The sequence below is a fragment of the Molossus molossus genome, unplaced genomic scaffold (genome assembly GCF_014108415.1).
Source record: "Molossus molossus isolate mMolMol1 unplaced genomic scaffold, mMolMol1.p scaffold_m16_p_3, whole genome shotgun sequence".
NCBI lineage: Eukaryota > Metazoa > Chordata > Mammalia > Chiroptera > Molossidae > Molossus > Molossus molossus.
Genome location: NW_023425366.1, coordinates 90,276,475 through 90,303,439, shown reverse-complemented (window position 1 = coordinate 90,303,439; position 26,965 = coordinate 90,276,475). Strand labels below are relative to the sequence as shown.

At 40.8% G+C, this 26,965-nt stretch overlaps 1 long non-coding RNA gene across 5 annotated transcripts; it reads right to left on the bottom strand.

The window, feature by feature from the left end:
• Positions 1-26,965, bottom strand: LOC118642352. Of its 5 annotated transcripts, XR_004961690.1 has the most exons (5): positions 26,822-26,965; positions 19,044-19,344; positions 8,424-8,540; positions 1,030-1,545; positions 1-66 (listed from the first exon to the last, which is right to left on the bottom strand). It is a non-coding gene; the product is annotated as an uncharacterized LOC118642352 (long non-coding RNA). The 5 variants fall into 5 exon arrangements; XR_004961692.1 differs by lacking the exons at positions 1-66; positions 1,030-1,545; positions 8,424-8,540 and adding exons at positions 17,070-17,136; positions 18,737-18,829; XR_004961688.1 differs by lacking the exons at positions 1-66; positions 1,030-1,545; positions 8,424-8,540 and adding exons at positions 17,704-17,953; positions 18,737-18,829.

The following is a 26,965-nucleotide window of genomic DNA, read 5'->3' as shown; positions in this document are numbered from 1 at the left end:
CATAACTAGAGTTCGCTTTCTTTGCCTTTTTCTTAATATTTCCAACTTCGTGGAAACAGACACTGACTAGAAAACAAACAAACAAAACCATCAAGGTGTTTGGACCTGGACTAGGGTGTAGTTGCTATAAATCAGATATTTCTAAAGTCTCCTTCCTCGACTAATTTTCTGTGTGGCTGATTCACATAAGACGGATGGACTGGTAGATATTCTTCATCTCTAAATCCTGAAGCGAGGATCATGAAATCAAAGCACACGTTATGTTAAAACTCCGAATCAACGTGAGTAGGCTGCCGTAAAACACAGAACTGCCCGTGGCGCTCAGGTCCCTCTGCCCGCCCTGGGGACGGGGCCGGATGCGCTGTTTGTCAATGACCACAACTGGAATCCACACTCGTTTCTGTTTCTTTACAGTTGTAAAACCCTTTGCTCACAGCCCGAGTCAGACCATGCCGGCAGACAGACGACACCCGGTGCTGGACACCCCTGCCCAGCCCTGTCTTCCAGACTCCATGCCCGTGTGCTCTGCCCATCGAGCCATCCCGAAACTGGGGAGGCGGGCAGGGTGCCAGCCGCCGGCTCCGAGCGGGAGAGCCGCACCGGCCCGGCCCGGCCCAACTGGGAGCCAGAAACCAAGCCCCCAGCCGCGCGGTGCCGGTCTCAGCCTCGCTGCTTTGCTGAGCCGCCAGGGCACGGCCAGGGCCACGGAGCAGGCTCTGGAGGGCGGTCTCCACAGCTGTGCCGCCCTTGGCAGGCTGCTGAGCGGGGACTCTCCCAGAGGACCCAAAGCATAGTCCATTCCACTGCAGTGCTGCCTTCTGACGTTTTTAGTTCAAAAAACCAGGAATTTCTCAGCATGTCTTGTTTGCTTTTATAAGCACTCACTTAATATATTGAATGAATACATGAATTGAATGCATGATAGAACTGATCAGAAAAGCAAGGCTAACTATGTAAAAATAGAATTTTAAGGCAGCTTTTCTTCCGCCCCACATGCCAAGGAATGAGGGATGAGCAACGCTGTCCCACCTTGGATGTCCTCAAGATGCACCTGGGGGTCTTGTTGTAGCACAAGTTTTGACTCGCTGGGTCTGTGACTGGGCCTGAGTTTCTGAAAGTCTGAGAATCTCCCAGGTGATTCTGTTGTTTCAGACCAACTTTTGATTAGCAATGTCCTAGTCGGCATCCACTAACTGGCCTGACCATCATCAGAATCTTCGTGCACCTCTCAGGTCAAGCAAACCATCCATGGTTAATAAAGTAAGTAATCTATAAATAAACATTACATCAAGATTGCATCAGGGAGAGAACAGACGTGGTGGTTTATTGAAGGCACAGTGTAATTTTCCTAGTGATGCCGGAAGAGCGTTTACATGAAGACACCTTCTCGTTCCTAAGCCGCAGAATGAATCTCCGAAGGTGTTATCCAGTGAATGCGGTGTGGTCAGCTTCGTGCCATGGCTTAAATTCACCAGGCAAACCTTCAGTTATAAGACGTCTTCAGACCTAGGTATAGTTCTTCCCAACTTCTTCGTAAATCTCATTCTCATGAAGAACAGAAAAAAATAGTGAAAACCTGATTATTATCTCAGAAGATAATGATCTTTAAACAAATGTTTAAATTTTTAACATTTGTTATTGCTGAAAAGAAGTAACACAGTAGAGAGCACAATGGAATTTACACTGAGTAGAATTACAGATGAAATTGATTGTGGTTTTCCAGAAACCAAAGTCTTTGAGACAATGGAAAAGACAACATATTCCCATAGATGATTTAAAAGCATAATTTTGGAAAAAGATACTCATTTGTTTACAGTGGCTTTAGGGCTCATATTCATGTATAGTGGCTTCTACAAATTAAGTAATTACAGGAGTGTCTCTACTTAAACATTTTTTTTGTTAGAAACAAATATTCAAAATTGTGGCCATGCTTAACTAAGAGATAGTATGCAAGCTTGAATCTTATTAAGACTTAGCTAGTAAACATATAACCTAAGATGCGGAGCACTGAGGTGGTCATATTCCCAAGGTCATGACAGTCGTCAATCATCCATGCAAGGTTCCTGTCTTGTTTTCTTTTATTCTTCTTTCTTACCCTCAACCTCCACTCCCAATCTCCTCCTCTATGTAGACAATTACTGTAATGTGTTTGGCATTTTTCTTGGACGTGTAGATATATTGAAATACTGTACTATTTTGTTTTGTATTTATGTTTTAAATTTGCCCAAGTAAATCATGTTATAGATCTTATCTTACTTTTTCCTCTCAACATTATGAATGGAAGATCTTTCTATATAGCTCTGTCTTTACTTTGTTACCTCTGTGAGTGTTCACAATATTTCCCTCATCTGTTCCCCTAGAACAGCGGTTCTCAACCTGTGGGTCGTGACCCCTTTGGAGGTCGAACGACCCTTTCACAGGGGTTGCCTAAGACCATCGGAAAACACATATTTCTAATGGCAATTCATAACAGTAGCAAAATTACAGTTATGAAGTAGCAACGAAAATAATTTTATGGTTGGAGGTCACCACAACATGAGGAACTGTATTCAAGGGTCGCGGCATTAGGAAGGTTGAGAACCACTGTCCTAGAGATAGATACCTAGGTTGTCTATAATGCCCTGCTGCACAAATGAGGCTTATGCAAACATTCTTCCACGTGCCTCCTTGGGGACCAGAACACAAGTCCCGCAGTGGTGGAATGGATGGATCACAGCACCTATGCATACTAAATTAAACTAAATCTCTCCAGATTCGCATTTTGAGCCTACAGTCTTTGCTTTACCATTTTTCTGTTGGTTTCCTATATTTTATAAGGGTCTCTTAAATATTCTAGATATTATCTCTTATCAGTTTTGAATTCTCAGATAATTCCTCCCATCCTATGTATTTCCTGTTGGTTGACTTTATTGATGGTGCCCTTCATGACTTCCTTTCCTTGGAGAGTTTGAGATCGCGAGGCTGTGAGTTACAACATGAGGTAGCAGCCATAGTGATAAAAAGGCAATAATATAAATGGTAGAGAAAAAAGTTAGAAAGAAACTAGGTTCCTGATGGCATCACTAAACAAATGAATCAATTCTATCAAGTTTTATCACTATAATTTATGTTGTGAGAAAAGTAAACCACTAGCTGTTTGAGCATGGCTAAGGTCTTGTGACTTGAAGTTGAATTCATTCTAAAGTATACACTCCCTGTGTTATAGTAAGTTTTCCCAGAAGCTGATTCTAAGATAAGAATTCAAGATATAAAAATCCTATATAAAATATTAACAAAGTACAAAGATATATGAAAAGGACAATATAGCCCTGGCCGGTTTGGCTCAGCAGTTAGAGTGTCGGCCTGCGGTCCAGAGAGACCCGGGTTCGGTTCCCGCTAAGGGCACGTACCTCGGTTGCAGTTTGTCCCCGGCCCTGGTTGGTCGTGCGGGTGGCAGCCACTCGATGTGTCTCTTTCACGTCGATGTTTCTCTCTCTCTCTCTTCCTCTCCCTCCCTCCCACTCTATCTGAACAAAAAATGGGAAAATGTCCTCGGGTGAGGATAAAAAAAAAAAAAGGACAATATACCAAGATCAAATCTGGTGGGGGGTGGGTGAGGGGAAGAGATTAACCGAAGAATTTATATGCATATGTGCATAAGCCATGGACACAGACAATAGTGCGGTGAAGGCCTTGTAGGGGGAGGCAAGGGAGCTGGGTGGAGTAAAGGGGGTAAAGGGTGAGGGGACATCTGTAATACTTTCAACAATAAAGATAAATTATTTTTTTAAAAAAGATCAAATCTGGCTTATTCTAGTGATACTAGGCTGATTTAACATTTGAAGATCAATGTGATTCACTACATCAAAAGATTAAATTGGAAAAATCACATGATCATCTCAGTAAATGCAGAGGAATGCTTTTATTAAATTAAGCATCTATTCATGATAAAAATTGCTACCATACTAGAAATAGATGGGAACAGCTTATTGTGTGAAAAGCTATCTTTGAATCCTACTGTAAAAATTACACTTAATGGTACAATATTGAAAGCTTTACCTCTGAGCATGAAGACGGGATATGGATGTCTGCTGCGGCCCCTTCTAATTACTCTCTCTTAGCTATTGCAATAAGGCAAGGCAAGAAAAAAATTGGAAGAAAAAACCACAACTGTCCTTTTTCTAAATGATATAAATTATTAGAATTAATACATGAATTAAGAACAGTCACAATATTCAAAATCTGTTTTATATCTACTAGTAACAAATAGAATTTAAATAACAGTTATAATGAGATTTTAAAAACACCTACCAGTTTGGAATAAATCTAATGAAAACTATGCAAAAACTCTATAAAATAGTACTAAGAGAAATTAAAGAATGCCTAAGTAAATCATGCAATGTAGTATGTTCATGTATTGAGTGAACACTGTAAAGATGTCAATTCCATGGTTGATCTACAGATTCCATGAAATTCCAAACAAATCTCAGCAGGTAGGGCGTGTGTGTGCATGAGAGAGAGAGAGAGAGAGAGAGAGAGAGAGAGAGAGGAGAGAACTGGCTAACAATGTGTGAGCAATCCAGTTTCTCTGCATTTTCACCAGGATTTAGAGTTGTCACTATTTTTCATTTCAGTCATTCTGATAGGCAATGATGGTAGCGTTGGGATTTTAGCTTGAATTTTCTTATACTTTACTGATGTTGAATATCTTTCCATGTGCTTAATTTGCCATCTCTATATCTTCATGTGCTAATTGGGTCACTTGCTTATTTGCTGTTGAGTTTTGAGAGTGGTTTATATATCCTAGATACTAGTCTTTTGTCTGATGGGTGGTTTGATAGTCCTTCGTCAGGTGGGCATGCTGTCTCGCATTCTGTTGCTTGTCTTTTCATCTTCTTAACAGGGTCTTTCACAGAACAAATTTTCATAAACTCCTAGTTATCCATGTTTCCTTTTCTAGATTGTGCTTTAGTGTCAACTTTTAAAATATTTGCCCAGTCCTAGATACTGCAATTTTTCTCTTATTTTTCTCCTAAACTTTTTATAGTTTTGTGTTGTACTTTATGTAAAACTTGTGATTAATTTTAACTTTTGTATAAAGCATGAGGCTTAGATTGAAGGTTTATTTAGTTATTTATTTTTATCCTCACGGGAGGACATTTTTGCATTTATCTTCAGATAGAGCAGGAGGGAGAGAGGGAGGAAGAGAGAGACACATCGACAAATGGTCCTAGAACAATTAGACATACATACGTTAAAAAAAAATAGCCCTGGCTGGTTTGGCTCAGCGGTTAGAGCGTCAGCCTGCGGTCCAGAGAGACCCGGGTTCGGTTCCCGCTAAGGGCATGTACCTCGGTTGCAGTTTGTCCCCGGACCCAGTTGGGGTTGTGTGGGTGGCCCTCTCTCTCTCTTCCTCTCTCTCCCTCCCACTCTGTCTGTACAAAAAATGGAAAAATGTCCTCGGATGAGGATTAAAACAAAAAAAAAAGAATAGTTCTAGTTATTGTAGCTTCTTTTTCTTTCCATATAAATTTTAGAATAATCTTATCTATATTTATTTAAAATGTGGCTAGGATTTAGATAGGATTTGTATTAAACCTGGTCATTAACTTGGGGAGAACTGACATCTTTTTTTATTTTGAGTCTTCCAATACATTAATACATATCTCTCTCCATTTATGGGGGATGTCCCTTAACTTCTTTCATCAGCATTGTCTACTTTTCAGTATACAAGTCCTGTGCAAATTTTCTTAAATTTACACTGAAGTATTTAAAATTGTAGGAGTGATTTTAAATGTCATTTTAACATCAGGGTCCATAAGTTCATTGCTAATGCACAGACATTCAATGGATTTTTATGTTTATCTTGTATCCTGCAACTTTGCTGGACTTAGCTATTAGGTCTTCTCATGTTTTATTTGTTTAGTCTCATTCTTTTTCTCATTTTGTGGACATTTAAGCCCTCAAGAATCTAATATATACTACTTTCATAGTATAAATTCCATGACAATTATATCTGAACGTCTTGAGGGTCTAATTCCACTGGCACTGATTATTTCATGCATGGCTTATATTTTAGAGCAGTGATTCTCAACCTGTGGGTCGCGACCCCTTTGGGAGTCGACCTTTTCACAGGGGTTGCCTGAGACCATCGGAAAACACATATTTCTAATGATGATTCATAACAGTAGCAAAGTTAGAGTTATGAAGTAGCAACGAAAATAATTTTATGGTTGGGGGTCACCACAACATGAAGAACTGTATTCAAGGGTCGCGGCATTAGGAAGGTTGAGAACCACTGAGTTAGAAGCTGTAATCTCTTCTTTGGAGACACATTATGAGCAGGAACTCAGTATAAACTAGTTTATGCTGTGTTTGAGATTTTACATGTTCTCCTCAGCACTCCAGAGACAGTATTACTTTAGGAATGTTTTTTTAATGTCAATTAAAAATTTATATATGCATTAGAGCTATTCATAATTAAAATTTATCTGAGACAAAAATTTTCTATGAAAAAAGAAATTTTTCTCTTATGCTGGTGAAGTAACAAAAGACTGGAAATAAGACAGGATTTTTTTAGTCCATATTGCACTCAGAATTAAACTTCCAGCATCTTTGAGTTCAAATTTCCCACCTCATAAATCCCGTTTTCTTTGACCATTACGACCAAGTCCCTTGGTTCGTGAGACCCATATCCCATCCCCAGGGCACCCACAGATCAATGCACATTTTGTTTCTCTGGCCTTTAGCAGAACTGCTCACCTCCATTTTGGACCCTTGCTGATTTCCTTTACTTTCTTAGAACTCAGTTATGCATTTAAGGTTACATGTGATACATTGTCCTACATTTCAGGATATTTGGCAGTATGATGGTTTTCATTCTATTTAGATAGATGTAATGTCAGTCGTTTCTTATTAGGCTGTTAAATTCTCTTAATTAACATTTTACTTAGAATTTATTATCTAGGCTCATGTGTAAAATAGACATATGATTTCATTTATTACTTTTACTTGGCTTTGTAGCCAAGGTTATAGTAGCCTCTAAATGAGTTGAATGGCTTTAATGTTTTTCTATTTTCTAGAACAATATATATAATAGAGAGAGATTCTATTACTTAAATTTTTGGTAAAATTCTCCTATGAAAGAGTCCAGGTCTGAGACTTTACTGGCAGTAGGTCACTGATTTTCATTGCTGTTTTAAAAATGATTATTGATTTATTCATGTTCTCTATTTTCCTTACACCAATTTTGGCATTTTTAGAAATTATCCATTTCTCCAATGCTTTCAACTATATGCATATATTTCTGCACAGTATTTTTATTGTCTTAAATCCTCTACTATCTATAATTTTAGGAAGTTTTTGGGTTTTTTTTCTGTATTTTGTCTTCTTTCTTCTTGTCTAATCTAGATTAGTCCTGGTAGAGGTTATTCTCTCAAAAGTGTTTGAAAACCAACTCTTAATTTTGTTCTGTACTGACAATGTTTAGACAAAGAACACTAAAGTTAATGTCCTCCAGATATTTTGGTTATAAAAATGTTTCCTATAACTATAAATCCAAATTATCATAATGCAAACAAGAATTTAATTACATCTAGATAGTGCTCAAGATCTATGGGGTTTCTTTCCTATTCTAACCGGGATGAAAGTATGACCAGTATTTTTATTTGCCCTCTTACACCTGCTGATCACCTGGCTATCATCTGTGTCACCCGTCCTTATGAACAGACCACTAGGACACTCAAAGCCTCTAAGTTACTATTGCAACAGCTTTAGTCTAAAAATTACCTCATCATGACAAATATCCCATTCTATGAGATAAATCATAGTCCCTAAGAAAACAAAAATGTCAGCTCCATGTTCATTGATAAAAATGTTTGCTGTGGGATTATTCCCTGCATTTTCTATTTAAAAGAAGATAAAAAGCTCAGTGAGCCCTGAGTTTCTTCATAGGGGCAATAAAATTAAGAGGCACAGAACTTTAAGATTCAAAGGGACCGTAGACATCCAATAGCTCCTCACCCTCATCTTGCAGTTGAAGAAATCTTGGCCTCGGGAATCAACAGGTACAACATGACACGTAAGAACCAGAACTCACTCGGACCCCTGATGATAGCCTGATAATGAACTGAGTTCTTTTCCTTACTGAAACCTGGTAGAAAGAAAGCTAAATCGTCAGAGACTAAAAATTTGGCAGTACTGAAGAGAGATGGACAATGAGAAGTGCAGGCAGGGAAACAGAACTTAGGGGGAGATTCTATAAGGCAGCAGGAATGGGAACACCTGAACCTGAGAACACTACTTACGTCACCGTATGATGATAAAAAGGGATAATTTTTAACTTTTTAATTCATACCATTTTTGTACATCAGAGCCAAAGATTCCATTTGTCGCATATTACTCATATTGGTATTACTTTCTCATTGTAAAAACGACATCTTTACCTGCACATTATCCTGACAGTTCTAGAGGATCTGCTAACGAAGAGCAGGTGTCAACAACCCTCCTGCTAGATAATGCTGACTCATGCCGGGAGTGCCTGTCTGTCACATTTGCGATCTCTGAGGGAGAGGAAAAAATGTAATGTAATGTAATTTAAGCTCAGAGCCTAATAGTCCATGACCTTTAAACTCTGAAACCGGTGCTACTGCCCACATGGTAAATGCAATTAGAAAATTTGATTTCCTATGTTGTAGGCAATGAAATTTGTTTTAATTGACACTGATATATATTTGTAATAACTTCTGTATAAATTAAAAATCAATGCCAGTTTCAACTCTCCGGATAATTTTTTACTGAACAGACAAAATTTCACAGGGGCCGAACATTTGCAAATGGCAAAACAACAAATGAAATGAAAAACCAATGCGAGCACTCAACTGTTCTACACCCAGAAAAGGTCGTCCAGCTATAGGGCTTCCCAAGCCCATGGCGCAAACTCGCCAGGTCCTCCGGTTGCTTCAGAGTTTAGGGAGTTTCCCAAAATATTATGGCAGGTCGCTCAGTCACTTCTACCATTTCTCCACGCCTACCCTCAGACTAAACACAGTCTCCGCTTCCTTCTCTTTCCTGAGACCCTGTGGTCCTGCTTTAAGTGAGACACGGCTGAGCCCAATGGAGTGGTCCTCACCCCAGTCCGGCAGGGAACCTGTGATCAGAGACTGCGCATTGGGAGGTGGGTTACACCCGAAGCCCTGACCAGGGACCAGGCTTGGACTGCACTCCACTAACCAGAAAAGTCAGCACACATGGGCCCCGTGTGTGAACACGCATTCACGTGTGCCTGCACGTACACACGCCCCGCTATGTAATTGGTCAGAGGCCTGCGGCTGAGGCGGTTCTGACTTCCAGCTGGTATTTAAGGGCAGATCGCTCCCAGCGCCCTCCATCCAGGGAGGGCGCGGCGCTGGGCTGGGCCCTGGGCGGTTCAGGGCACCGGGCAAAGGGAAACGGAGCTTTCCTGAAAGAATAACCAGCCCCTCTTCAGTCTGCACTAAGCTCTTCCTTCCTTTTCAACTGCCGGCTGGAACCTAACAGCACTTTAACATACAGCAACGGCGGCACACAGGGAAAGCTGTCAGGGCTATTATTCCCCTCTTCTCTTCCACTCTGATTTCGTCTGAGATTGAACATATCAGCGATTATGACTGTCAAATCTGGACTTAAACTTCCTAGACAATTTTGCAAGTATCCCCTGCTGACATCGGGCCATCTGGAGTTGGGTCCTCTGAAAGAATCCTGGTGTGTACACGAGCAGACCTGGTGGTTGACTACTGTGTTACCATTTGAAAGTTCCTTTTCCAGGGCTCCAAGCCTCCAACAAGAAATATGAAAATCAGGATTATATAACACAAATAATAGCATGCTTAGATATTCTATATTTTTATGTACTATTCACTTACCTATATTTTCCAAGGTTTCTACAATACTCTAGCATTGCTTTTGTTATAAAATAAAGGGTTTTTTTTACACTAGCATGAGATGGGCTGCAGGAAGAATGGGTAAGGAACATAAGTCTCCTTACATAGACCCAGAATACCCAAGTGTATATAAACAGAAGGAACTGCACCATTGTATGTAAGTAAACATACGAAGTCATGAAAGTAGAGTTAAGCTTGTGAAAACAGCCGGAATGGCCTCCCAAGAATATTTATATACACCCACAAAGACACTCATGTAACTCGCTGTCGAGACAACCCCGTGTTCACTTCCCCACGTTAACTTCCTTGCCAGTTTGCAGCTCTGGACACTCCAGCAGAGCCTCCTTTACAACCCTGTGCTGAGTACCCTAACCTTATTCTGACATATAAATTCAAATGGCAGTGAATTATAGTATGGGGAATATTCTCTGGTAACAGCACATACACGCACACGCAAGCACGCACGCAAAAAAACCTCACCAAACTTACCAATGTCACGCTTTTTGAAGAGAACTAAGGGACCAGGGGAAAAGGGGAATGGTTAAAAACAAACAAACAAAAGACCTATTTCCTTCCTTCAAGCCAAAAGTGCTAAATTGTAACTGCCTTGTAAATTTCTACCAATCTGTCCCCCACTGGCTCTCAGGCAGCCGTTCTCTTGGTTGAACCCTCTCCTGGAAGGTGCTTGCCCGGATGTTGGTGGAATCATTACTGGGAGGTTTTTCTCTGCAGGGAAGAAAGTCAGAGTAGTAGTTCCCTTCTTTAGGGGGTGCAAAAAGGTATTTCAGGAGGCAGTAAGCCTTTTCATTTAAAAAATAAAAAAGACTTTAGTTCCAATCATAATTATATTCTCACAAAGAAACTCAGAAATGGGATTTTCTTTTTTGGTAGATCAATGGCTTTATCCAAGCAACAGCTCATGAATAAATCTCTTTTTAAAGACTTAAAATGTGACAAGCTCATTATTAGAAAATATTCAAATAACTAAGTATATGGCTTTAAGGGGGAAAATTGTGGTACAGTATTCTGAACCAGAGCTGCATTCTCAATGATGTGTTTTTTTTAAATTATTGGGCAAGTGCATTTTTAGTTAGATTAACGTGTATCTTCTGTGAGATCACTTTTCCTACATATTTCAACTGTAACAAAATAATGCAACACTAATCTGTAAGACTTTTTTCCGTAATAGATGTTTTTCCTCAGTAAATCAATGCAAAGGCTAATTGGGGTGGAAGGTGACTATCTCTCGTGGTTATAAATACATTTGCATTGCTATCAATCTTTTCCACTACCAATGTTAAACGAGGCTGAACAACCTAGAGAAAAATGAAATTCAATGTTAGCACGTAGTAAATGCTGCCATCAAGTGGCCAAGTGGAGAGTTGCCCTAACAAAAAATAACGTTGTCAACTAAATTACCAACGTGTTTAAAACCTGAAATCAATCTTATCAGAGCTTAATGAGCATTTTGATCATAAGCAGGGGCTTTAAAACTATGCCCTGTGGGCCAGGTCTGTGGCCTGTATGGTATGGCCCTCAAGCTAAAAATGTGGCCTGCAAAGCCAACCAAAAACTACAACCAAAAACTACAATACTCTGCAAGTGAATATTCTTTAGTTCTGGGAAGCTTATTGCTAAATAGTATGTCTTCACCCCAAATCCTGTCTATAGCAATGTCATATGTTGGTGCCATTAAACTTGAACTATTTAATGTTAAAAGTCATTGAACTCTATTTTCTAATGTTAAAAATAAATTCTTTAATAATATTAGCACCTAATATGTATAAATTTGTTTTAATAATTTTTACTATTCACTGCTTAGAATTAACTTTGAAGTACATGGGATATGTCTGAGTTATGAGAAACAGCGTCCTTATAACACAACCTGATATTTTCACATATTAGGTAGTAGGAGATACGGGTTTTTAACTTATTAAAGATTGGCCCTTAAATCTCTATGATTAATTGTAATGTCAACCTATTTACAATTATGCATGGCAGGGAAGAAAAGTATGATCCAGAAGTGAGAATTACAAAAATGTATACGTTTTTAAAATCAACACATTTTAATGATGTTCATGAGAAACTAATTTTTCTCATTTAAATAATGACATACGTAAAAGCATTGAGCCCTAGTTAAGATGTTTATTCTCAAAGCTGCTCCAAGAGATGCTGGCAATTAAACAGTTGATCATTGCTCAATGAGCAAACACATTTTTTTTTTTTAAGTTTTTTTCTTTATTTTAGAGAGAGAGAGGAAGGGAGAGGGAGAGAGAACATCAGCTGGCCGCCTCCTGCACACCCCCTACTGGGGATTGAACCCACAACCTGGGCATGTGCCCTGACCGGGAATCGAACTGGTGACCTCTTGGTGCATGGGTTGACACACCAGGCAGGCAGCAAACACATTTTAAAGATACATTTCACAATCAATACAACTCTGAAAGTAAAGGCTGGCTCTCGGGTTTCCAAAGCTCTATAAAACCTGTGGTATAAGGAATTTCTCAAGGTGTGCTCAGCAGGCCACTTGCAACAGAACCATCTGAAGTTCTTACAAAAAAACAGATTCTTAGACTTCACTGTGGACCTACGGAGTCAGGATTTCCAGGGAGAAAAGGATGGAATTTGAATTGTTGACAAATCCCACAGGTAATCTCGGTCACCTTAAAGAACCACTGCATTTTAGTAAATGAGAGATGAAGGTAAACTTATTTTTGTATGTGTAGCCAATGGACATAGACAACAATGATGGGGAGGGGGGCGGGATTGGGAGGAGGGTATCTGGAGGGGAAAAGGAGAAACATCTGTAACAAAAATAAATTAATTAATAATTAAAAAAAGAAAAGTAAACTGATTTTCTCAAGATCACAAAACTAGTGTTAGAATCAGAAATAGAAGCCAGTGTTTTTGCCCTTCAGTCCAAAATTCATTATCCTATACTACACAAACTGGAAGATACTTTCCATTTCAAGTCTCAGAATCCTTATGCTATCATTGAGAGCTATTAACCAAAGACAGTAAAGACACTTTTTAAGTTACATCTTATGGTCATTAATAAGTAAAAAAATAAAAGGTGCTAGCCTATTAAAAAAGGAAAGTATAACAGTATAAGGTCTCTTATTACTCATCACCATTAAAACTAATAGCTGACTTCCTGTAAAACCAACAGTGTAAATTGTCTCTAGACTTTTCTTTAGTAGGAAACCAAACAAAAATAAGATCAAGAAACGTAAATCTGAAGATGAACCTCAGTGTGTTAGACTGTTTGCCCAGAGACAGGCACAATAACCCCTTCTATAACTAGATGCATAGCCTTTTACAAAGTGACTTTGCCACCCTTGAAACTGGAGCCCTCAGTAAACCTTACTTTATACCACAGACTGGAAGGTATTGCCAGGCTAAATAAGAAAACATATAGACAGGGGTGAGAAAGAAATTGTCAGTGGTGAGTAGCCCTGCAGAGAAGCAGGGAAAATCACAGGGGATGGGAGGAAGGGAGGGAGAGAAGGGAGGAGGGAGAAAGGAAGGAAAATGCTTGCATACACACTCACACACACACACACACACGTGACTTCACTATGTGCCAGAGAGTCTTCAAGCCAATGCAGAGTTGCGTTATAGCCTAGGGTAGAATATTAGTGAGAATATGTCCAAAAGCCATGGTCTAAAATGCGGATGTTCTGCTGCACCCTACCTAACCCTTCTCTAGGTTACCCATCACCAAACAGCTGGTTCGGGCGTGAATTATAGATGAGTAGTAGTCAGAAAAAAATCAGCTGGGGCATATACAAAAATAGTTCCAAAAACCTAAAGAATAGAATAGGGCAAGCAGGCGGCAGATACAATAAATTCACAAGACTCTAACACAAATCAGAACAACAAGAAAAATAATTTAAAAAACTACAGTACTAGTTAAATAAAAGGAATTTAAAAAATTACAACCCCTTGAAAACAAGAGTTCAGACAAGATATAGTAGGACTCAAGGGAAAAGGTCAGAAAATAAATATAATAAAAAGTGATGTATCAGAGTCAAAGAATAGAAGAGAAATAAAACTATTATATAAATGAAGGTCACATTAGAGGCATCAACAGAGATAAAACAAGGGATTTTTTAAAAATGAACTATGGAAGAATAAAGATTTTTAAAGTTTTTTTAAAGAAAATTACTGCGTTGATAGCTCCTTTGAGCTCTCCTTTGGAACTACTGCAGTAGGATATCCCAGACACTTAGAGATGGAGAAAGACACTACTCTACTGTGAGAATTAAAAGCAGAACAGTACATACATGTTACAGACTACAGCAATTTAGACATACTGATGTAATCCACCTGCGGCAATGAGGCGAGGTCGGGTCAGGAGAAAGCACACTTGTCTCTCCATCTCTTGGAAGAGAAGGCAAAGAGACATTGAACCTTAAGGTGATAGCTCATAAAATCATGATTTAAATATATAAACACATAGAAAAATATAAACATCTCAGACCACATAGCAAATAAAAATGATTAAAAACTGCTCTGGCCGGTTTGGCTCAGTGGTTAGAGCGTTGGCCTCCGGTCCAGAGAGACCCGGGTTCGGTTCCCGCTAAGGGCATGTACCTCAGTTGCAGTTTGTCCCCGGCCCTGGTTGGGTCGTGCGGGTGGCAGCCACTCAATGTGTCCCTTTCACGTCAATGTTTCTCTCTCTCTCTCCCCCCCTCCCTCCCTCCCTCCCTCCGACTCTATCTGAACAAAATATGGAAAAATGTCCTCGGGTGAGGATTAAAAAAAAAGATTAAAAACTAAAAGCATATCATAAAAAAATGGCATGTTTAAAATAAAACATGGTTGTCAAAACACTAAATGCAAATAAGTAAAAAAAAAAAAAAAGATATTGCCTATATTTTGACATCAGTCCCCTCCGATTCTCTCTAAAAGAGAAAATCATCTGCTATATAAAAGAGTGATTCCAAAGGCTTACAGGAAAATGATAAACCAGTAAACAAACAGATCTGAAACGGCTGGTGGAGGAAACGCCAGAAATCCCCCCGGTGCCCCTGTGGGGATGGAAACTTGTCTTTTCCCTGGTCCTTGGTGAGGGCCGTGGGGCCCAGGTCTGCCTGTAGGGGGCACACTTTCTAAAATGGGAAACAAAAACAACAAATAATTATAGTAATAGCTCATAGCCCAGTGTCAGCACACCTCACTGCCTCGTTCAACATTTATTCAACAGCATCGGCAGTTTTTTTAAAAAATAAACCTTCATGTTTTTATATCTAAGTCATTTTAAACTGAGAATGAGCCTGTTCTGAATTTTTTGAAGATTATTTATTTCAATGGTGGTGCTTCAGGCTGGCTTTTGGAAAAACATTACTTCCCTTTTTTCATTTTTCTAAAAATGGTCTTTCCTATCCCTGGCCCACGGGTGACGAGAACGGGAGTTCATCTCAAAGATGATGGCAACCCTCTGGTTTGACGTTCTCCCTTTCTCGTTTGCGTAACCTTTACCATGTGCTTCAGGACTTCTCCAAAACGAGCTAAAGGATTCTGAGGACCCCCAAAAGCTGTGTTATAGTTCTCTGGGAAAAGACACTCCAACTTCACTCTGAGAAGCTGAGGAGAACTGTAAGACTCATGGAAACTACTAGCTGTCCTAACATTAAGAGAATCACAAGACAATCGGAAACTGCTATATCATTTTCCACTAACCTGGGTGTGACGTGTCTTCCCACCAAGGAGGTGACAACTAGAGGTAACAATCTAGGTCATAACTTAGAGCCAAAACCGGTAGCCACCAGGATATAGGCAGGGAAAATTTTCCCAGAGGTGGAAAGTTCAAAAGAGACCCTGAATATTACAGAACTGGACATACTGGTGAAGAAAGAAAACCCTGGCAGGAAATACCAATGTGCACTGTGCTTCAGGAGAGGAATAAGTGATTTGGTTGATTTAAATAAATAGGTAAGTAAATATATACATTTAAAGTTATTGATACTTAAACATGATTTCTTAAAAGCATTTCTAGTTAAGCTATACCATTTGCAAGTAAATTCCCATTAACATTTCCACTGAAATGGATCCACCAGATTCGGGGTGAGTGCTTGAGCCCGTACAACAGGGCTAAACCCCCGAGAAAAGCTGTTCTTTTAAGTCTCTTTAACTAAGTGATTACACGATGTTCACACTACCTTCACGAGTTGATGGATCATATCTAAATGAACTTTTAAAATGCATTTCTGGCGTGTTATCTGTGTGAGATTAGCTGAGAACACTGTGTCCCTTGTTGTCTCTAGAACTGACACAAGTGGTGTGTCTACGGCAGGAGGTGTCCACCGAAAGGGGAAGGCGCCATGTCAGGGGACACGAAGCCGGACACTGACTAACACTGTACCTTTCCTTAGAGGCCAGCTGTGCCTGGAGCCAACAACTCACTTTTTTTTATTTGTTTTATATCATGGCCAATCTTTATTGAACACTTACTATCCAGAGGTTCTATTCTAATGAATCCTGTGAGAAGTAGGCATTCTTGTTTCCCCCATTTCACACAGAGAGCTTTAGTAACTTGCCCAAAGTCACAGCGCAGAGGGAGCCATGATTCATGCCCACGTAATCTGGTGCTGCGGTCTGTGCACCTACTTTTTACATCCACTCCTTTGAATTTGAGTTAAATCGCCTGAACATGTTTAACCTGAAAAATCCCTAGGAACTAGAACACATTTACATGGATTCACTTAGGCAATCTAAGAGGTTACTTATAAAACTGAACAGACCCTTTGCTACTACCTACCTACCCTTCAGCAATTTAAGATTTTTATCTAGACAACTACTAAAGATGGCCTATTTGATTGTTTGATTTCTTCTTTTTTGGGAAAAAAAAAAAAAAAAACCCATTTGGAAATGTTTTTGGTTAACTAATTGAGGAAAACCAAACCAGGATCCTTCGAAGGTGTTTTATTGCACATAAAGCTACCCTGGAAGGAAAAACTTTTAAATGAATAGGAAAGTTTAGTCTAGTTTGATGCTAACACATTATTTCATTTTTTAAAATATTTAAATTCCAGGTGTGCTTCCCCTTTCTGTTGACTTGTTAGCACTGACCAATCGATCTCAAATGCTTAGAGAGGCAGCTGTTGCGGGTGCAGCCTTCCTCTGGGAACACACCTCCTCCTGCCTGGATCTCTGAGACACATCACCATCTTCACACCCTTTTCTCTTCTTCGTCATTAAGTGCAGGCTCAGCAGAGGGACCGCTCTCCAACCTCTGTTAAAAAACAGCAATTTCTTCAGATCTGGGTGGTTCCTATTTTCCTTTACAGAGTTTCCCATGCTTTCCATTACATGTAGTAACTCTGACAAGCAAGTTCTGTTCTCTTTCCGTATCAGACTTGCTGATAAATAACCTTTCCTAGTAATTCCTGCTCAGTGCACTCGATAAAACGTCCACCGGGGCAAGCTGGAAGGTGAGTGGCAAAGGTAAGCATCCCGACACAACTCTATTGAGAAAGTCATCAGCTGTTTCCTCGAAATCTCCGGATTCTCCAACATGGGACAGCAGGTCTTTAACATAGTGAGAAAGCCCTCAAAAGGTCTATCAGAATTGTGGGCAAAAAGGTGGAAATTAAGTTGCCGTGTAAGAAGCAGTTTATATTCTAAAGCCCGATCAAGTGACTTCTCCTGTCCTAGAGGACTCCCCTGGGGTTTCAGTGACTTGTGGACTAGATACACTGCATTCATCTGCTTTGCAGGGAGCAGTATTTTCCATCACTGAGTTCGTAAGATAAAAACGCTTGAGATGCATACAAGCTGGACCCACAGCAGACCTTGGTGTTGCTGGCTTACACACTGACCAAAATCCCGGTAGTCTTCTCCCACAGGGCCTGCTGAGTGTCATTTCCGCACGAGGCTCAAGAAAGGCTGGATCCTCTGGAAGCAGCTTCCCGTGGTCCAGCACTTTGCATCTGAATTTGCAGTTGGCGTCGCCAGCACTGGTGCCAGCTGCTCCTGGCTGGCCAGAGTCCCATGCCATTTCCGGCCACTGCTGTGGTAGGTTCTTTAGTCGGAGATCAGGCCCAGGGAGTCTGGAGAAGACGACTCCAACACCACGATCAGCTAAGCCAGGACAGCTGAGGGCCTCGGGCTGGCCCGCGCGGGTTCGCGGATGATCGGCAGTTAACTCACTTTTAAGCCATCAACTATTTTAACCGAACCACCTGCTTGAGAAATCCTCACTACAACCCTGAAGGAGAGGTGGTCATTTTTCAATAGTTTACAGAAAAGGAAACAGGCTCGGAGATGAAGTAACTTCTGCACTCCCCTCAAACTGTACCTCTCCCAGGGGGCTCTGGAGACCCTCGCCTCCCTCCGCTTGCCTGGGGGTGGGGCCACCTGCCAGCACCTCAGCATTCCCGGTGCCCTCAGCTGTTCCCCAGGCCCACCCTCCTATCTCTTCACCCCCAGAAGTGTGGCCAGAATATTGTTAGGGCTCAATAAATATTTTTATAAATGTAAGGATTAAGTACAAAATTCCCCAAAAGGTGAGGACTACCTCTGATGGCCGGTCCACCAGTCCAGATGTGATATTAGGGACCTTCTGGTCCTCGTAAGTTCTCATGTCCCCAGCCAGTCTTCCCACTTAGCAACAGGCCTAGAGAATATACTTCAAATTCAGGACGGAGGCAGGAGGTTTAAAAACGAGTAAGTTTCTTTGATTCTAATTACCAGTTGTTTTTAGCTAGTACTATGGTTTAAACTTACATAAATGGGTCCTAAACTATCCCATAGAATCCTCAGTGTTTATCTAAGGGAATATACAACAATTTCTAGGTAAAGTACTTACACTATTTATTTTTTTGACAACCTACCTTGTTGACAATGTTTCTAGTTGTTAGTTTCCGATTCAGGAAGAGGGAATTCAGCCATTTGTCACAGTCCCGCAGACGTCATGCACATTCCCGCTGAATCAAACAGAAGACAAAGCACCAAGACCCACTCGGCTGAGACACCCCCTCAGCCGCCACGTCACTATTCAAACAACACAGGAATCGGTTTTTGACCTCATGGTTTGCCAAAGAAGTCTCTCTTCAGCAGGTCTAACCTTTACATTATGAATCTCAGTTTGCTATAAGCTCTTACATTTGTTCATGCTGAGCATTCTGCTTAACGACTTACCTAAAATGCAGTGCGGTTACGGGAGAAGTATTTCCTGTTATTTCAGAACCGTGCAGGTCGGAGCAGTTCCATGCCAAGAGAGATGGAGTATTCTGAGTCTCTGGGCTGCGTGGTACCATTTCTACGCTTTTCTTGCTGTTCGTGCTGGGGCCCTGGACTGTTCCTCATTTCACTGTGTTGACCCTTGTTCTGACGCCTTCTCTCTCGTGCCTTCTCAACTGAACGACGTGATTTCTAACGTTCTACCACCTACAGGAGCTCTGTGATGTGCGCAGCGTTGACATCGTAAGTTCAAAGCAGCCTGTTACCAGAAACAGTAATTATTGTTACCAAGCAACAATAATTCTATTCCTAAAGTAGTTCTGCCAAGCTAATTAATCAAGTAATTAATCCCTTGAATAAAATGACTTTTTGTTCTCTGTACTATTTTGAGGAGTCAAGTGATCTCACAGAGATGACCTGCTGTGGGGTCCTGTTAAACTCGCACAAGGTGGCAACATAAGCCCATCCGTGGTGTAAGTGGCTCTTTTTAAATGGAGCCTTAGAGTGGAGACACTCAGTGGATGGGAGCTGGAGTCAGAAAGACCTGACTTAGTTCCACCCAGTTATTTGCTGTGGGAACCAAGGCGGGTTGCATCCCCTCCTTTGTGTTGTATTCAACAGACTGAGTGCACACTGTTCTGTCATCGCTACTCCTTGCTTATGGAACTACAGCAACGAGAGCCTAGGTACAGTCGCAGCATCTGCAAATATTTTCTTCACTGAAAATCAGTGTGCACAGAAATCGCCCCCACGATGTGGCTCAGAGCCGGAGAGGAAGCACTACAGGAACAGGCTGTGGTTCAGGTCTGTGCCCACATAGGGTCAGCATAGTAAAATGCAAAAGGAACCTTAGATGGGGTTGGGAGACGTGTGATGTCAGGGGAGTCCAACCTTGTGGGGGAGGCACAGCAGTGGGTAGTAAAACCCTGGCTGTATTCACACAGGCAGTAAAGTGGCCCTAAAACCGTCCACTGGTTTCTCAACCACCACGGCGACAACTCACTGTCACGTTAGAGATCAGTGGGCCAGAAGGAGATGGAGTTGTCGCTAATTCCTCAAGAATGTCCCATGAATTCCAGCCTGTGACTTTCCTGTGTCACCTTATTAATGATGGATGTGTGTGTGTCACACATAAGAATATCCTCTAACATGAGTTTTGCAAGTATAGTGGATTGAATGCTGGCCCCCAAAATATATATCCGTCCAAAACCTATGCATGTGACCTTGTTTGAAAAAGGGCCTTTGCAGACATAATTCAGGATCTCAGGACGACAGCGTCCCGACAAGGCTGAAGGGGCCCACCAGGTAGGCTCTAAATGCAGTGGCCGCAGACAGAAGAGACAGAGCGTGGAGGCGGCGTGAGGACAGGCGCCCTGACGCCCGACGGCAGGCTTTCCTTCAGCAGCTACTTCATGGAGGGCCCGGCTTTCGTGGGCCCAGTAACAGAATATAAGCTGGGCAGTAGGAAGGTGTTTCTGTGCCTTGTCAGCCACCTACGCACCCAGGGCTCACCCTTGCGCTGACAGCCCTGCGAATTCCAGGTCTGTACCAACCGTCGGATCCGAGACTCGGCATCTTACCGCGTTCAGGATGGGCCCAGGAGCCCAGGGAGTGCGGAGCCACGAAGGGAAACGTACCCGTGGCTCCCAGCGTGAGAATCAGCATCTGGAGCAACAAGGCAATGCCTCTCCCCTCGGCTTCTTCACCCTCAGGCCGCCTTCCCGCTCCCGGGCCCTGTCCCATGGTCTCCGAGACGTGACAAAGATAAATTCCGAGTGCAGTGTTTCTGACTTAAAGTGTCACCATATCATTGACTCAGTGTCTCCAGGCTAACAAGTGCTCGACAGCGAGAGAGGCAGGCTTGGTCCAGAGGAATGACCTCCTGCCATCATCACGACGTTGTCCAGTTGGTATGGCGGGGCTCGGAATGTCCTCTCTGAAACCAACACCGAGCTACAAGGTGAGGAAAGGTCAGGAATGTGAAACAGGAACGTACACGTGTCCGCGGCCCGACGCCGAACCGCACGCGGAGAAGTGTGCCGAGGGCAGTTAGGTCCCGCTGCGGGAGAAGGCGGGAGCAGCGCGGGACCCTGCGGTGTCCAGCACGACAGAGAGCTGGCCGAGCAGGCGTGAAATCCACAGCTCCTTCCTTGAAAAGGCAACATCCAGGGCCGGCGGCAGACACCTGAGGGTCCCTATCGCCACTGACAACCAACTGGGGCGAAGGAAATGGAGCTGAGTAAGGGAAAACTGACACCTGAAAGAACAATGACCTGTTGGGGCGAGAGAAGAGAGATGGAGGACAGTAACCCATTATTGGTAACAAAAGAAGTAAATTAGCGCACAAGAAATTCTGTGACAGAGGAGTTTTCAACATGACCCTACTAGATAACAGCAGAATCCAACCCAGCAATGAGGTTTCTCTTTAATTTGTAAGGCCTACAAGGACGATTCCTGCATCCAGCCCACCCCTGGAGCCCTCCCGCTCTGCGTCCTCTTCAGGAAACAACTGTCCCACTAGAGTGGTGTCCAAGCCTCTTCTGCTCACTACGAACTGTGTGTTCGCCCTGCCTGGTCTGTTCTTTGCAGCACCCAATGCCTTGACTTCTCTTAGGGTTTTACTTTTCTCTCCGTTTCTTTTTGAGCTGCACTGGTTCACTATCTATTTCTGCTGTTTTATCATTTTCGCTTTGTGCTTTTTCATCTCTTCTCAGTGCTCTTATTTCAAAGCTTTCCTTCCCTGTTTTCCAAAAGCCTGAGTTCTAAAACAAACAATAACTGGAGATGAACCAGCATGGAATATGTAAAGAGATACTCCAAGAAAAAAAAAAAAACACCAAAGTACATAAAGAAATACTTCAAGAAAAAAATGTAAGAGACAGCCAAATACTACACCAGAAAAACTATGCCACAAAGCATAGAAGGAAAGTAGATAAAGGTCATGGGGAGACCCCATGTATATAAAATTAATAAAGTAAAATGAACAGAAAAAATAAAATTGCAATTTAAATGTATGAAACATTGGAAGCAAGTCATGTTTGGGGAGAACCACAATGATAAAACTGAACAAAATCAAGTGAAAAAGAGAAAGCACTTCACAAAAAGTAGACCAAAAAAATGAAAGACTATGAAAAACACGAGTTCTAAAACAGCTATAACTGATGCTGCTGAAAAAGGAAACAGAATAAATAAGACCAAAGTTTTCTAAAAGATAGTAATAGAAAAAAACTGCCTTGAAATAAAAGATTTAAAAGGTAAATTTTGCCCCTCCAAGACTGATATAAAACAACAAACCTAAGATTTCAAAGATGGACCTTCAAAGATACTATGAGCACCCAGACACCCCCACCCCCTGCAAAAAAAAAGATCGAGCACGTCGCTGATGGGAGCAGGGTGCAAAAGGAACTGAGTTCACCTTCCATGAGAACTGTTATTGCCGACAGCGAGGCAGGCCTAGAGGGCTCCAGGGACAAATGGGTGATGTAAAAATTTTATTCCCAGCCAAGCTATTTTTCAAAAATAAAAGCAAATAACATGAATTTTCAAACATGATGGGACTCAAGAATAATTGAAAAAAAAATTAGTAAATGACTGGTGAAATCAATGGATTTCACTTGGATATATAAACTGTGGGAACTGTGGTGAAATAATTGAAATGTTATTAAACAGTCTAATTAATAAATTTTGACAGGAAGAATTAAGGAAAGAATATAGTATCAGGAATATAAGCATGTTGATTTTTCTAATTTTGTAAGTAGATATCGCTTAAAGCTAATAAAGCAATAGAGATAATCTTATTTTATAATATAAAAGAAAACTTTTTTTTAACTTCACCCGAGGACATTTTTTTATTTTTTGTTCAGATAGTGTGGGAAAGAGAGGAAGAAAGAGAGAGAGAGAGAGAGAGAGAAACATTGAAAGGGACACATCGAGTGGCTGCCTCCTGCACAACCCAACCAGGGCCGGAGACAAACTGCAATCAAGATACGTGCCCTTAGCGGGAACTGAACCCGGGTCTCTCCGGACTGCAAGCCGACGCTCTAACTGCTGAGCCAAACCAGACAGGGTTAAAGGGAAACTCTTAAAAGATATACAAATAATAATACAATCAGGTAAATGAAAATAATATGCATATCCTGTTTTTACATAAGAATACTCTTACATATTTTAATTCTCCGTAAATCAGTCCATAAATTGAGTCCAGAAAAAGAAACCATTACTTTTTGTACACTAAAAGACATGAATTTTAAAGATTAGGTCAAAAAGTAAACATACACAAGTAGGTGAGCGGCCTGATCTGATGTTAGAAGACGTTACACAAAGCTATGGCAATGAAAAAGCTGAACAGCTGACTGGACAGAACTAATTACACATGGAGCTTAATGTATGTCCGATTAAATACATACGGCATTCACATCTAGAATATACATGTGGAATTTAGTGTATGATAAAATATATATTTATTGGAGCAGTGGAGAGAAATTTCTCCCACAAAGAGTACTAGGGAAACTGGCACCCATTTGGGAATGGACCAAACTAAATTTCTACCTCACCCTTATCAAAATAAATTCCAAGTAGATCAAAAGTTTTTAAAAGTTGTAAATACACATACTCTTTGACCCAGCAATTCCAACTTTAGGAATATAGCCCATGGATATCTTTCCTAATGAGTAGTACTGTACTTGTGCCAATATGGAATAATTTCTAGATCCATTTGTCAATAAGAAAGCAAGGTAGAAAATAGTAAGTGCAGTATGTTTGTACGTTATATAGAGGTATATTGATACCTATTTGTGTATACGTGTACATATTCATACATTACTATAAGAGACATATAATATACACACCCAGTTTACTCATCATAAAACACTTCTAGACAGGATCCGCAAGAAACGTGGCAGAGGTGGCCTGAGGTCTGGTACACCGCGTGCCTAGCGTCAGGAGACTTTCCTTTCCTTGTACAACCATCTGTACTATTGTATTTCTGTCATTGGCATAAAGTATTCTTTAGATTCATGAAAAGATATTTAAAAGCTCCAGTTAATAGTGGTAACCAGACAAGTGGGCACTGGGCTGAACTTTCTGGGACTCTGGGACCCCAGTAATGATGGACTTACTGTACAAGTAACAGGCAATGGTGATGCAAGTTATAAAATCCTTGATTAATTGAAAGCATGAACTCAAAAGATACATGGAGTCATGGCGAGATTACACTGCTGTAACATATTTATTCCAAGAGTGAATTCTAGAGTCACGGGCCTAGTATCTTAATACCAGGATGTGAAGATAGAAGAATTATATTCACTACATATATTCTAAAAAACAAAATATGTTTTAGGAAATTATGGAATTTACTTCAACATCAAATCTGGTCTCTTTTATTTGAGGGCAGATGTTTTGATTTCAAGGCACAATTAGAATAAACTGAAAAATATCTGGTAATGTCTGAGGCCCCCAAATACAAAGATCAAAGTCAAAATAATTTTTTTGTGATCCAGTTGAATATGAAAATTCTACTTTTCTAATGAATTTACAGGTGCTTCACAGAACTGGATGTCAGTGACAGGGCAGAACGTGGTCATGTTCTTGGTGATAACACCTTCTTTCAGTGCTCCAAGGGCACGCTGGGAGCCGTAATGTCACATGAACTTTACTTGAGTCGGAAAGAAATGAAGGATTACAGTGTAGTTCACATGAAAATTACATACCCATTCACTCATGCCTTTCTGTTCTGAAAACATTTTGCTGCTGAGGGGTACGTTTTTAAGACATATAAGGATGGCATATTTATGAGAGATAAATAAATAGGAGTTTGGGGTGTTGTTACAATTTAGATGTAGTTTATCCATCAAGAAGGCTCTTAAAAACCTCTCACAAGTCAAAGACCTGTCATTTTTTAACTGGACTACAGGATTTACTGTCTTTACAAGACAGAAAGGTCACTAGATTCAGAAACATTATTTAGTGCAGAGATTCTAAAAATCAACAGAAATTTTAAGGCATTTCACTAAATAGTACTAGGTCTATTATTGACATAATGTTATTTAAAATGTTTATAATATATATTTTAGTTTTATATATACATATATATATGAATGTTAAGTACATTATAAGAAAAACAGATTAGTGTAGTAGTCTACTACATCTGAGTTTTATGAGCCCAGCTCAACCTTATTAATGCAAAAGTCATATTTCCTGTTTAATAAACTTATGTCAATCAATGCTTTCCTTCCTCCTGTACCCCAACAGAATCATATTATATCTACTCCCTACATAGACTAGAAAACTTTTTCATTAGGCTCCAACAATAAACCCAAATAACAAGCAGTTATTTACTAAGTACTAATTATTTGTAAAGCCCTGTGCTAGGATCCCTACATCTTTTTGAACAGCCTCCAGGCCTCTGGGAAAACCCATCTCAGCCTTGTTCAGTGGGCTCCCGTCATCGGGGCATTCGGGGACCTAGCGGATGCCCTCACCTGGCAGAGCTAGAGTTAAACACACACATAGACCCGTAGAACAGGACAGATGAAAGAGTTAGATTTAGCGGAGTGATCCTTGATTTAAGTAACCAAAGAGAGAGATGTGGACAATATGAGAGCCATTTTGTCCTACAGAACCCTTCAGAGGCTAGGGCGTGGGAAGCACCAGGAAAAGAAGGGTTATGGGTAAGACATGGATTGAAAACAGGGAGATGGGTCATAAGTTACTATAAGAAAGACATGTCCCCTTTCTCACCACCAAACACAGAACACTAGGAACCAGGCAAATACCCTTCACTGGGAGAGATGAAATCTTCTCAATAGATATTAAACAATCTCAGATCAAAGACATGCCAATGAGTAAGGATCCACTGGGGGTGGGAGGGATGCAAAAAAGTGAGCAATTTTTCTTACCCATATGATGTTTTAAAAAGAGATTTTAGTTTCTAAGGCACAATTTAAGATGGCTCTAATGTTATCTCATGAGATCTTAGCAAGAGTGCATTTGACTTGTTAAAGCAATTTAAACGGATTGAGGGTGCAGGTGAAAAGATAGGATAAAAGTCATGCAGCCAGCTGTTATACACACCATCCGGTTAGAGAGGGCTGAGGGATTCCCTCAAGAAGAGAGCTTAGCAGGAAGTTTGAAAACAATACCCAGAAGCCTTCAAACAAATGTACAGACAAAACCCATACACAAGAAGACTTAAATGAAAACGGGGCAGAACAAATGTGACAGGGCCGTCAGCCCGACACCGGGACTGATGAGATTTTTGATGGGAATGCACACAAACGAGAAGGCAGGTGCAGGGAAGTACCAGGAAGACATACACCTGCGGTGAGACTCAGGACACCCAGGGTAAAATGCACCATGGGAAATATTGGGGCAAAGAAGAGAGGAAATCTGGGCTACAGTTATAGAAATACAGAATCCCAGGCCAGAAAAAGAAACATAGATTAGGCACACAGCTCATTGCCTGCCACCGGTGTAAAAAAAAAAAAAGTTGCTGAATACATAAACTGTAATTAAAAGAGCAGAAACTCAGGAAACAAAATTTAGTAGTGATAGAGAGGCCCAAATGTCCAAACAACATCTCTAACTCCCCCCCCTTCCAAAACCAGAGCCTCTGACAATTTGTAACATACCAAGAAGCTCATCTCCCTGAAAGTAGAGGAAGCAAAAATCGAAGCTACTATTCTGGACCACAATAATGACCAGCAAGAAGGAAATGATAACGTGGAAGTGTCAGGCACCTTGAGAGAAGGTGAAGATGTCATCTTAGGATCTGTGATACCTGGTGAAGGGATCTCAGGACTGCGATTCCAGTTCTGCAATTAAAAAATGATCCTCATAAGTAAAATAAGAAATAAGCTTGCAAAAACAACTGTCTCTTCTGA